This window comes from Astatotilapia calliptera, unplaced genomic scaffold (assembly GCF_900246225.1).
Source record: "Astatotilapia calliptera unplaced genomic scaffold, fAstCal1.2 U_scaffold_4, whole genome shotgun sequence".
Taxonomy (NCBI): Eukaryota; Metazoa; Chordata; class Actinopteri; order Cichliformes; family Cichlidae; genus Astatotilapia; species Astatotilapia calliptera.
Window position 1 is genome coordinate 415,109 of NW_020535778.1, and position 13,288 is coordinate 428,396.

The window sequence follows — 13,288 nt, forward strand, 5'->3', positions numbered from 1 at the left end:
CGGGCTCACCTCTATGCACGGCTTGGGCTCTGGAACCAGTCTCCTGGAGAGGGGCTGGACTCAGTCTGGAGTTGCCCCTGGTGAGAGGCGGCGGGCTGGGGTGGATATTCTAATATCCCCTCGGCTTGCTGCCGGTACGTTGGGGTTTTTCCCGGTGGATGAGAGGGTTTGTTCCCTGCTCCTTAGGGTCGGGAAACGGGTCCTGACTGTCATCTGTGCAAATCACAGTTTGGCCATAACGAACACCTTGTTCGAACATAAGAGTGTCCATAAGTGCACGTGGCACCAGGACGCTCTAGGCTGTAGGTCGATGATCGATTTTGTAATCGTATCACCAGACCTGCGACCATATGTTCTGGACACTCGGGTAAAGAGAGGGGCTGAGCTGTTTAGGTGCACCTAAACGCGTAGTGAGGGTGTGCTGGGAACGTCTAGCAGAGGCCCCAGTCCGTGAGATCTTCAACGCACACCTCCGGCAGAGCTTCAACAGCATTCCGAGGGAGACTGGGGACATTGAGTCCGAATAGACCATGTTCAGCGTCTCCATTGCCGAAGCTGCTGCATTGAGCTGCGGCCGCAAGGTGGTTGGTGCCTTCCGCGGTGGTAATCCCCGAACCAAATGGTGGACACCAGAGGTGAAGGGAGCCACCAGGCTGAAGAAGGAGTCCTATCGGGCTTGGTTAGCCTGTGGGACTCCGGAGGCAGCCGACAGGTATCGACAGGCCAAGCGGAATGCGGCTCGGGCAGTGGCTGAAGCAAAAACTCGGGTGTGGGAGGAGTTCGGAGAGGCCATGGAAAAAGACTTTCGGACTGCCTCGAAGAGATTCTGGCAAACCGTCAGGCGTCTCAGGAGGGGAAAGCGGTGCTCTACCTGCACTGTGTATAGTGCTGGCAGAGCGCTACTGACGTCGACTGAGAAAATTGTCAGGCGGTGGAAGGAATACTTCGAGGACCTCCTTAATCCTACTGACACGTCTTCCGAGGAGGAAGCAGAGTCTGGGGATGAGGGGAATGACCCGCCAATTTCCGGGGGCGAGGTCACTGAGGCAGTTAAACAACTCCTTGGTGGCAGATCCCCTGGTGTTGATGAGGTCCGCCCCGAGTTCCTGAAGGCCCTGGACGTTGTAGGGCTGTCCTGGTTGACACGCCTCTGCAATGTTGCGTGGAGATCAGGGGCAGTACCTGTGGACTGGCAGACCGGGGTGGTGGTCCCTATCTTTAAGAAGGGGGACCGGAGGGTGTGTTCCAACTACAGGGGGATCACACTCCTCAGCCTCCCTGGGAAAGTCTATGCCAGGGTGCTGGAAAGGAGAGTTCGTCCGCTAGTCGAACCTCGGATACAGGAGGAACAATGCGGTTTTCGTCCTGGTCGCGGAACACTGGACCAGCTCTTTATCCTCTCCAGGATACTTGAGGGTGCATGGGAGTTTGCCCAACCAGTCTACATGTGTTTTGTGGACTTGGAGAAGGCATTCGACCATGTCCCTCGGGGTGTCCTGTGGGAGGTGTTGCGGGAGTATGGGGTGTCTGGCCCATTGCTACGGGCCATTCGATCCCTATACAACCATTGCAAGAGCTTGGTTAGCATTGCCGGCAATAAGTCGGACTCGTTCCCGGTGGGTGATGGTCTCCGCCAGGGCTGCCCTTTGTCACTGGTTCTGTTCATAATTTTTATGGACAGGATTTCTAGGCGCAGCCAAGTGGCGGAGGGCTTTTGCTTTGGTGGCCTCAGAATCTCATCTCTGCTTTTTGCGGATGATGTGGTTCTGTTGGCTTCATCGGGTGAGGGCCTCCAGCTCGCACTGGAACGGTTCGCAGCCGAGTGTGAAGCAGCGGGAATGAGGATCAGCACCTCCAAATCTGAGGCCATGGTTCTCAGCCGGAAAAGGGTGAAGTGACCACTCTGGGTCGGGGATGAGTTCCTGCCCCAAGTGGAGGAGTTCAAGTATCTCGGGGTCTTGTTCGCGAGTGATGGGAGAAGGGAGCCGGAGATCGACAGACGGATTGGAGCTTCAGTTGCAGTAATGCGGACGCTGCACCGATCCGTCGTGGTGAAGAGGGAGCTGAGTGTAAAAGCGAAGCTCTCTCACCGGTCGATCTACGTCCCTACCCTCACCTATGGCCACGAGCTGTGGGTAGTGACCGAAAGAACGAGATCGCGGATACAAGCGGCAGAAATGAGCTTCCTCCGAAGGGTGGCTGGCCTCTCCCTTAGAGATAGGGTGAGAGGTTCGGCCATCCGGGAGGGGCTCAGAGTAGAGCAGCTGCTGCTCCACATCGAAAGGAGCCAGCTGAGGTGGTTCGGGCATCTGACAAGGATGCCCCCTGGGCGCCTCCTGGGTGAGGTGTTCCAGGCGTGTCCCACCGGGAGGAGGCCACGGGGCAGACCCAGGACACGCTGGAGAGATTATATCTCTCGGCTGGCCTGGGAACACCTTGGTGTTCCCCCGGATAAGCTGGAGGAGGTGGCTGGGGAGAGGGAGGTCTGGGCCTCTTTGCTTAGGCTGCTGCCCCCGCGACCCGGCCCAGGATAAAGCGGAAGAAGATGGATGGATGGATTTGTTATTGCTACAGAAGAATATTTATTTTATTATTTTACACATACATTTTTTTTCCTGGGGACCCTGTGACACCCCATTGAAGAGGCTGGATCTCTTAAGATCTCACTGCTGGGTTTGTAAGGCCATGTTACTCCTAAATTTCTATCTTGTTCAAAGAGAAGATATAAAACACAGTTCTAAGCTAATCGACTTTAGTGTTCTCCTTTTTTAAAAAAAAAAGAATCGATAAGAGAATCGATAAGAGAATCGAATCGTTAAACAGAATTGAAAATGGAATCGGAATCGTTAAAATCTTATCAATACCCATCCCTAAAAGCAAGTGTGTAAATTCATCTCTGAATGTTTGTAGAGCATTCCCACGTTAAGCTTAACAACCGATATATGGAGCGACTGCCTCTTCTTCCTGCTACTTTAATCGTGAAGCTGCTTAATGATCAGCTGATCGGCTTTTCTGTCGCAAGTCTGTTTCTCTTCTTTGTTTTTGGCCCACTTTGCATCAGAAAGAGGAAACCAGCGGCTAAACAACAGCAGCACGTTTAACCTTGATAAGCTGTTGTTAGAATTTATTTAATATTACTTTCTACACCAGGATCCTTTTCTACGTAGCTGACGGCTGGTAACTGTGCAGGGGCGGATCTAGCAAAGTTTAGCCAGGGGGGCCGATAGGGCATGAACAGGGAAAAGGGGGGCACAAAGACATACTTTTCTTTCTTATTCTCATTTAAAATGTCGAGCTTTTAACAAATAATTATCTGAATCTTACACCCAAAGTTTAATCTGATGTAAAATGTATAGAAGTCATTCCTGTATATAGTAACTGTTAAGTCTAATACTCCCTAGTAAGCTATACTACTTTTTCCTTTGGGAAAGTACCATTTGTGAATTCTGCAATTCTGTTGAAGAAAGATGTTGAATCTATTTAATTTTCACCCTGCATCAAATTAAAGTTGATTACATCGATTAAGCATAATGAGGTGGAGGGTGGGTGGTTGCCTTTATTTTTTTGCTGGGAGTTTACAACACTATTAGTTAGGTTGCTTAATATTTCTGCTAAGTACTCTTTAAAATACCAGAATAGGGAGGATGGAGTAGGTTTAAGTTTATTAGATTGATCAGTGTTGCTGAACTATGAAATATTTTGGGTGTAGTGTATTTTTTACGTACAGGTATAACAGAATAGCTTTAGTGTTGTTGTTTATTTAAACTTGAGTATGAACTTATAGAAAATGCAGCAAGATATTAAAAAACAGTTTTATTGATTAAAAAACACACTATATCGGATTCATATCGGTATCGGCCGATATCCAAATTTATGATATCGGTATCGGACATAAAAAAGTGGTATCGTGCCATCTCTAATTGATATATTGATATATTGATAGAATTATCAATATACTGGTTGCAGATCAAACAATAAATCAACCACTGTTAGAGCGGTTTCTGCTCTGCAGGGAGCTGCTCTCCTTTGCTTTGAGTTTGTTCCATCATATCCTGCTGAAATCTCTGTAGCCTGTCACTGAGAAGATGGTGACAGGTTAACCTGATGATGTTAGACTCACAGAGTCCTCCAAAGGAAAACAGGCTGTGAACACATTCATGTTCAGACATGCACAGACACCAAGTCCCAGAGAAGCTCCTCCCAGAGGGAGGTGACCTTCACTCATGTTGTTTCCTGTGAAATTAACACCTGAACCTGTGGTTTTTACCAAAGAAACAAACACAAACATGAAGCTGTCACTCATTAACCTGGAAACTCCCACTCACAGAGAACACAGTGAGCTCTGTCAGTGTGAACACTGAGCTCCACCATGGAGGACCACAGCTGACCGCACCTGCTCCACTAAAGCTTTAGACCTTCCTCACACCTAATTCCAAGAGAAACTTCAAATTATCCACTTAAACAATGTGATCATTGACAGAAAACATCCTGCTAACACTGACAGCTTTTCTAAAGTTTTTATTCGCTGGACATTTACTATAATTTTATTTTGATCTTTCTCGCATATTTTCTTAACAAGGAGCTTTGTGAGTTTGTTTTAAAGGGGTGGATGTAAATCATTTTCACACCATTTCTTATTTTTTTTTAATCTCCCATATTTTATTATCAGAGGTTGAATGAGAGGTTTATTGAGCTTCTATCTGACCATTATCAGTTTTTATCTTATAAATCAGCAATAATCACATGTGGAACATTGTTTTCAATGACAGCCATATGAATAGTTTTTAACAGGGAGAGGGGGGCACAAAGAAATACTTTTCTTTCTTATTCTCATTTAAAATGTCTAGCTTTTAAAAAATAATTATCTGAATCTTACAACAAACGATTGATAGATTGATGCATATATACCATCAAAACAGTGTACATCACTGTCACAACAGTGTTTATTTTCATTCAAAGGGTTTATGATTTTTCCTATAATGGTGGGCCGGTCTCTAGTCAAAATGCCCGGGACGATTTTCTGTATACCGAACCGAACCGAACCGAACCGTGAATTTTGTGTATCGTTGCACCCCTAATATATATATATATGTGTATATATATATATATGTGTATATATATATATATATATATATGGATTCTTCGATACCCAACATCCACAATGACGGCTCAGAGAAGAGCTCGAGAGGATGTGGAGGGTGAAGGTAATGGTGGTCCCCGTGGTAATCGGAGCACTAGGTGCGGTGACTCCCAAGCTAGGCGAGTGGCTCCAGCAGATCCCGGGAATAACATCGGAGATCTCTGTCCAGAAGAGCGCAGTCCTGGGAAAAGCTAAGATACTGCGCAGGACCCTCAAGCTCCCAGGCCTCTGGTAGAGGACCCGAGCTTGAAGGATAAACCGCCCGCAGGGGCGTGCTGGGTGTTTTATATATATATATATATATATATATATATATATATATATGTTCTTCCTCTACCCCCCCCCCCCCCATTTTTTCACATGTCGAGGAGCGTGTCAGGTTACATTTCACTGTGTGTTATACTTGTATAACTATGCATGTGACAAGTAAAGAACCTTGAACTGCAACCATGAGGTAGAAATACAGCACACATTTCAGTTGATTAGTTGAGCTGATTTGATTCTTTAAATACTGGTGAAACATCCACGAGTGCTTCCCTCATGACTCCTAATAGCAGACTGAACACTGGAGAATCCTTTATGAAGGGAGACAGTAAGAAAACTTCACATCATTCCTTCTCCTCGTGATGTTTTCCTTCAAATTAGAGTAAACATAAACCAAAGATAGAGGAGGAAGTTTATCATACTGTAAGTTTGAAACTTTATTCCTGTTAGAACAGGGAAGTAAAAGCTTCTGTAATCAATACAGGGGGAAATCTGCTGTTGCTGTTAAAGGAAACTGAGTCATATCAGCGCTATAACAGCAGCTATTCACAGACATAAACCGGACACCAGAGCAGACTCAGCGCACAGATGTCTTTTTAGAGCAGGCCCTGCGCTGTGGCTGATTTGAATGTCAAATGTGCAAAGTTTCTGTTCTCACGTTATCGCTGTACTCTGTCCTCAGTGTGATGGCTCTGTGAAGTCTGAGCAAAAATCAAACAAACAAATGAGTTAAAGTGAAGTTGTTTGGGAGTCAGGGAATTTCACTGGTTATTATCAGTTATTCTGAAGTATTAAAAAATAAAATTCCAAAAGAGGGAAAAAGAAAGTTACGCACTGAGCTTCGTTTTAGAAGAAATTAAAGTGAGAGAGAAGGCCACACCCACTAGCATTTTGTTTATCAGTGGAAAGTTTCCAACATTTATTCTGTGATTTTACTCGTTTTAGACATTTTAATGATATAAGGAACATTGTGCATGACTCAGATGGATGAACAGAAGCTTCGGTGCAGGTTTTTTACAGTGCAGAAAAAAAACTCTCATATACACTTACTCCACACTCAACCAACGTGGAGACAAACATAAAGAGACGCTGTACACACGATCACACTCCCCAGGTGTACTCTACGAACCGGGTCTAGGTACCCCTGGAGGGGGGAACTGCACCCAGACCCAGGTGGTGTTACCCTTTTCCCTGCGGTGGGGAGAGGCAGACCGCCCCGACTCCGCAGCAGCAGGGAGGCCCCACACTCCAGACCGCAGTCGGACGGCCAACTCCTCCTCCTAGCCCCCCCGCTCCAGCAGGCCGCAGAGAACGGGGGTGAGAGAAGACTCCAAACCTCCCTCCACCCGCTCATTGTAGTGTTGATGCATGTGTGTTCTAAGGTGCATTTAAAACCCAGGAGGGCATGGAGCTACCTGCCAGAGAGCAGCAGGTAAGCGCATAGGCCCTCCTGCTAGCCCTCAATGTCTACGTGTATTTAAAATTGAGAGGTCGCTTCTTGCGACCCTGTTGACTATTTTGAATGAAACGCTTGATTGTTCGATGATCACGCTTCAGAAGCTTTGCAATTTTGAGACTGCTGCATCCCTCTGCAAGATATCTCACTATTTTTGACTTTTCTGAGCCTGTCAAGTCCTTCTTTTGACCCATTTTGCCAAAGGAAAGGACGTTGCCTAATAATTATGCACACCTGATGTAGGGTGTTGATGTCATTAGACCACACCCCTTCTCATTACAGAGATGAACATCACCTAATATGCTTAATTGGTAGTAGGCTTTCAAGCCTATACAGCTTGGAGTAAGACAACATGCATGAAGAGGATGATGTGGACAAAATACTCATTTGCCTAATAATTCTGCACTCCCTGTAAATACAGAGACAAATATAAATAAAATATACGAAGGGGATAAATAGAATAAATAGGAATAAAAATAAAAATACAAGTGAATTGCACATTTCAAGTATTGAGTCTATTGCACCATTGACTATTAACAAAAGTATTGCACAAAAGGTATTGCACAGTGAGGTGAAGAGGCACTACAGCTTAGTTGTTCCCCCCTCCTTTGTCCTCCTGTTTCCCCTCCCTCTCCCCTCCAGAGAGGATTTAAACAGTCTGATGGCATGTGGGACAAAGGAGTTTTTAAGTCTGTTAGTTCTTGTCTTGGGGAGAAGCAACCTGTCACTGAACAGACTCTTCTGGTTGTTAATGGCCGTGTGCAGAGGATGCCCAGCATTGTCCATAATGTCCAGCAGTTTTTTTAGTGTCCTTTTCTCTGCCACTGTCACCAGAGTGTCCAGCTTCATGCTGACCACAGAGCTAGCCTTCCTGATCAGTTTCTCCAGCCTGGATGAGTCCTTCTTTGCTGTGCTGCTCCCCCAGCACACCACAGCATAGAAAAGTACTCCAGCAACCACCGACTGGTAAAACATCCTCAGGAGCCTCCTGCAGATGTTAAAAGACCTCAGCCTCCTGAGGAAGTACAGTCGGCTTTGGGCTTTTTTATACAGGTGCTCTGTGTTGCATGACCAGTCCAGTTTATTGTCCACCCACAGCCCGAGGTACTTGTTGACCACCTCCACCTCCTCCCCCTCTATCTGAACCGGCAGTGGACCTTCTCTGGACCTCCCGAAGTCCACAACCAGTTCCTTAGTCTTTGAGGTGTTGAGTTGCAGGTGGTTTGTGTGACTCCATGTGACAAAGTTCCTCACCAGACTTCTGTACTCCTCTTCCTGATCATCCCAGATACACCCCATGATGGCTGTGTAATCTGCAAACTTCTGAATGTGGCATAATTCAGAGTTGTAGCAGAAGTCAGAGGTGTACAGGGTGAAGAGAAGAGGGGACAGCACAGTTCCCTGTGGTGCTCCTGTGCTGCTGACCACAGCGTTTTGACCTCTCATAATAGGACTAGGGTCTTATGGGGCTAGATTTCACAATGAGCTCACCTGAAACCTTGGCTGATGTTGACCTACACCTGTTTTTACACCTTAGCTATTGTGATTAGGTAGAGGATCATTAGGGGGTCCATGTCCCTTTTGGGGGGACACTCTTCTCGGTTGAGAGGTGAAATGTCTTCAAGCAACTTAACCCTTGGATGCACAACCTACCAATACCTACACTCTTCCACAAGTGGGGTCAAAAATGACCCCAAATAGAAACAATGCATTTTGCTATAAACTCGGTTGTTATTCTTCAAAATCTTTAAAACGAAGAGTTGTTATATTTTCATATTTGAGGTATTCCTCATAAAACATGTTTGTGACATGTGGCCCTTTGCATTTTTATTTATTTTTTCATTAATTTTAAGAAATTGCAGTTTTTGTATCACTTGTATCACTTTTGTATGCTTGCTCTGCATATACTGCAGAAGCTGGGTCTTCCCTCTGAAAGTCACAAGTTGTTCATCCACTGTAACACAATCACTAGGGATGAATTTCTGCCTGCAGTTGACCAGGAACAGGCCCCATATGTAGCAGAAAGCTGCTATGTGGTTTGTTTTCAGTCGGTAGGCTCTGGTCCTCTTGTCATCAAAGTGCAAGAAACAGCGAATATCTTTAAATCTTTGAATTGACATAGTGACCTTGTACAATGGGTTATGCAGAGGACTCCCAAAAAACACACCGACTGGTACATCCCAGTTCTTCTCACTTCCTGCAAGAGAGGTCAATCAAATGAAGGCCAGGAGCTAATGTTTGATTACATTTTTCCACTCTTTTCCCCTGTCTATGGCTACTCTTTGTGCCTCCATGTCAGCACCTCTTCTATTATATTATCAGACATGAACTGTTATGGAACGGCTGCGTGCAGACAGGAATAGGACCCAAGGTGCAGACACTCGGAGACAAAACTTGAACTCAAAACAGCTTTAATGTTAAACTCAAATATAACATAACTGGAAATATCAAAATAAACTTACACTGGAAGACTGACAGAACACACAGCTAGATAAACGGTAGATCGCGACAATGACAAACTGAAACACAGGGCTTAAATACATATCAGGGAATGGACAACAGGAGGGAAACACAGCTGGGGCAAATCAGAACTGACGAGACCAGGAAGCGTAAACTGAACACACTGAGATAAGACAGAGACCTTCAAAGTAAAACAGGAAACACATAACACAGACTGGACAAAGACACAGACTCACATGCAAGCACTACAACAGAGGGAACAGAGACGTGGGACCAGGGCAGACACAGACACTGACTGGACACGGGGATATAGCAGACAGGGGAGACAGCAACTAAGGATTACACAGAGACAAACCATAAGACATGACTCTAACAAAAACCCAAAGACTAGAAATTATAAATAATGTAATAAACTCAAAAACCCTGGGTCAACGACCCAGACATCCTAACACAGTGGTTCTTAACCTTGTTGGCGGTACCGAACCCCACCAGTTTCATATGCGCATTCACTGAACCCCTCTTTAGTGAAAAATAAAGTATGATTTTTTTTTTGAAATTCAAGACATAGATATGTTTTTTAATGGTGCACAAAAGGAGCCATGCATGTCACGGCGGAGGCTCTGCCGAACCCCTGAGACCGACTCACCGAACCCCTAGGGTTCGATCGAACCCAGAAACCACTGTCCTAACAGTATCCCCCTCTAAAGGGCTGGCTCCCAGACAGCCCAAACCAACACGCCAAAAAAACCCCAAAAAAAACCAAAACAACCCAACCAGGGTGGATGGTAGGGGAAACTGGACGGAGGGCTCGAAACAAACCAAACCAAACACAAGGAGCCAGAAACAAAAAAACAAAAAAAAAAAACAAAGGTGCGAACACTGGAGCCCGGAAAGCAACAGAACAAAAACAGGCTCACGACAGGCGCAGGCGGGAGGAACCGGCAGCGACGTAGTTCAGGGGGCCGTCCATGACGGCAATGATGTCCAGTCATCGGCCTGGAAAGCGGCCGAACAGGACGAGCAGGACAGACAGGACGAGCAGGTCGGACAGGACGTGCAGGACGAGCCAAGGCAGAACCAGGTGAAGCTGAAGCCGTAGCTGGACCAGACGAGGAGGAAGGCGCAGCAGGCGACGGCGTGGGAGCCGCAGGTCGTGGCGCTGTAGACGACAAAGGCTGGACGGGCCCCTCGGACCCTCCAGCGGAGGCAGAAGGCTGGAAGGGCCCCTCGGACCCTCCAGCGGAGGCAGAAGGCTGGACGGGCCCCTCGGACCCTCCAGCAGAGAAAGACAAAGGCTGGTGCGGTTCTCCAGAACCCCCAGCTGGAACAGGGGACTGGACGGGCCCCTCGGACCCTCCAGCAGGAACAGGTGGCTGAGTAAATGACTGAGGAGGTAACTGAGCAGGTGACTGAGCCAATAGGCGAGCTAATGTTTGAGCTATGGAGAGAAGTTTAATATGTATTGACTGTTGTAACGATGGAAGTAATGGTGGATGAGGTGGTGGATGAGCAGACGGCTGAGCTAGGTTTTCCGAGCCTACCGAACCTGAGGAAAACTGCTGGACGGGCTCACCTGAGCCTCCAGCAAGGACAAAAACAGGTGCGGGGGCCTGCTGGGCAGTAGCCGCTCCCACCCGCGGAGTAGGTACGGGCGCAGAGACTAGCGGAGCCTCAGCTGGCTGGGCCCTGGCCCCCCTCACCCGAGGAACAGATACAGGTGTACGAGACGGCTGTACTACTGCTGCCCACGGAGGTTGCTCAGAAGTGTCCATATGACGGCGAAGTGAGCGCCGTTTCCTTTGGGCAGAGGTAGCTGGCGGCGTGAGCAACTGAGCCTCTGGTGCAGAGAACCGTGACGCTGAGGCTGGAACGTGAGCACCTGAAGGCACATGGAGGACTCCCAACTGAAGCGGCCGCATCTTGAGTGCCAGCGGAGCAACAGGTGGAGACTTCTGGCAGCTCCAGGGACCGCCGAGAGTCAGCCAAGTGCCATGGAAAATGCGCCCAACGTCAGGGGTGAGCCATGGCTTCCAGCGGAGTTCCTCCTCCAGCTGGGCAAAGGCTGCTCGGCGTCGCTCCTGAAGTTCAATGTCTGCTGGGTCCATAGTATGGTCGCAATCTTCTGTTATGGAACGGCTGCGTGCAGACAGGAATAGGACCCAAGGTGCAGACACTCGGAGGCAAAACTTGAACTCAAAACAGCTTTAATGTTAAACTCAAATATAACATACCTGGAAATATCAAAATAAACTTACACCGGAAGACTGACAGAACACACAGCTAGATAAACGGTAGATCTCAACAATGACAAACTGAAACACAGGGCTTAAATACATAGAGGGAGCAATCAGGAAATGGACAACAGGAGGAAAACACAGCTGGGGCAAATCAGAACTGACGAGACCAGGAAGCGTAAATTGAACACACTGAGATAAGACAGAGACCTTCAAAGTAAAACAGGAAACACATAACACAGACTGAACAAAGACACAGACTCACATGCAGGCACTACAACAGAAGGAACAGAGACGTGGGACCAGGGCAGACACAGACACTGACTGGACACGGGGATATAGCGGACAGGGGAGACAGCAACTAAGAATTACACAGAGACAAACCATAAGACATGAGTCTAACAAAAACCCAAAGACTAGAAATGATAAATAATATAATAAACTCAAAAACCCTGGGTCAACGACCCAGGCATCCTAACATGAACATCTTCCATGCATCTATTGGGGAGACAGTACTAGACCCAGGTGCGAGCCCTGGCTGAGTAATTCAGAATATTGTGGCTAGAGCAGTAAGAGGGGCTCATTCTGTTAGACTTAATATCCATTTCCTCTTCAGAGGGCTCATCCGAGGACTCCTCTGTATCTGACTGGCCTTGTTCAGTGGGGGGGGGGGATCCTAGCTGGCCTCATAGCAGCCATGTTACTTTAAATATTTAAAAAAAAAATCAGAAAGGACAATGTTTGAAATGCATAGCAAACTATAAACAGGGCTGCACATAAATAGTCCTCAGGTGCGCATTTGCTGTCAACATAAAAGATGCATACCAGATAAGAAGTTGGAACGCTTGTTTGCATACATTAGATGTTCTGGAAGAGGACAGATATTTGTTCAGAACTCTTAAAGATGTCGAAGAAGCAAGCTCCGTAAGCAATTACTTAGGTGTTCCTCCACCGCAAAAGAAGCGTGTATTCTCTAAATTTCCGGGAATACTTTTATTTTGACAGCGAATACACATTTGCGGACCACTTATGTGCAGCACTGACTATAAATCATGTATGTTACTGTGTAAAAAGTAATTCTTGATCCATCAGAAGTGTAAGTTAGGACAGTCAGAGTTGCTAAGAATTAACGCTTCATAGAAGATTCCATAGGAACTGCTTGGGGTCATATTTGCCAAGACTGGCAATAGGGACATGGAATGTCACCTCTCTGGTGGGGAAGGAGCCTGAGTTAGTGCGTGAGGTTGAGAGGTACCAGCTATATATAGTCGGGCTCACCTCTATGCACGGCTTGGGCTCTGGAACCAGTCTCCTGGAGAGGGGCTGGACTCAGTCTGGAGTTGCCCCTGGTGAGAGGCGGCGGGCTGGGGTGGATATTCTAATATCCCCTCGGCTTGCTGCCGGTACGTTGGGGTTTTTCCCGGTGGATGAGAGGGTTTGTTCCCTGCTCCTTAGGGTCGGGAAACGGGTCCTGACTGTCATCTGTGCAAATCACAGTTTGGCCATAACGAACACCTTGTTCGAACATAAGAGTGTCCATAAGTGCACGTGGCACCAGGACGCTCTAGGCTGTAGGTCGATGATCGATTTTGTAATCGTATCACCAGACCTGCGACCATATGTTCTGGACACTCGGGTAAAGAGAGGGGCTGAGCTGTTTAGGTGCACCTAAACGCGTAGTGAGGGTGTGCTGGGAACGTCTAGCAGAGGCCCCAGTCCGTGAGATCTTCAACG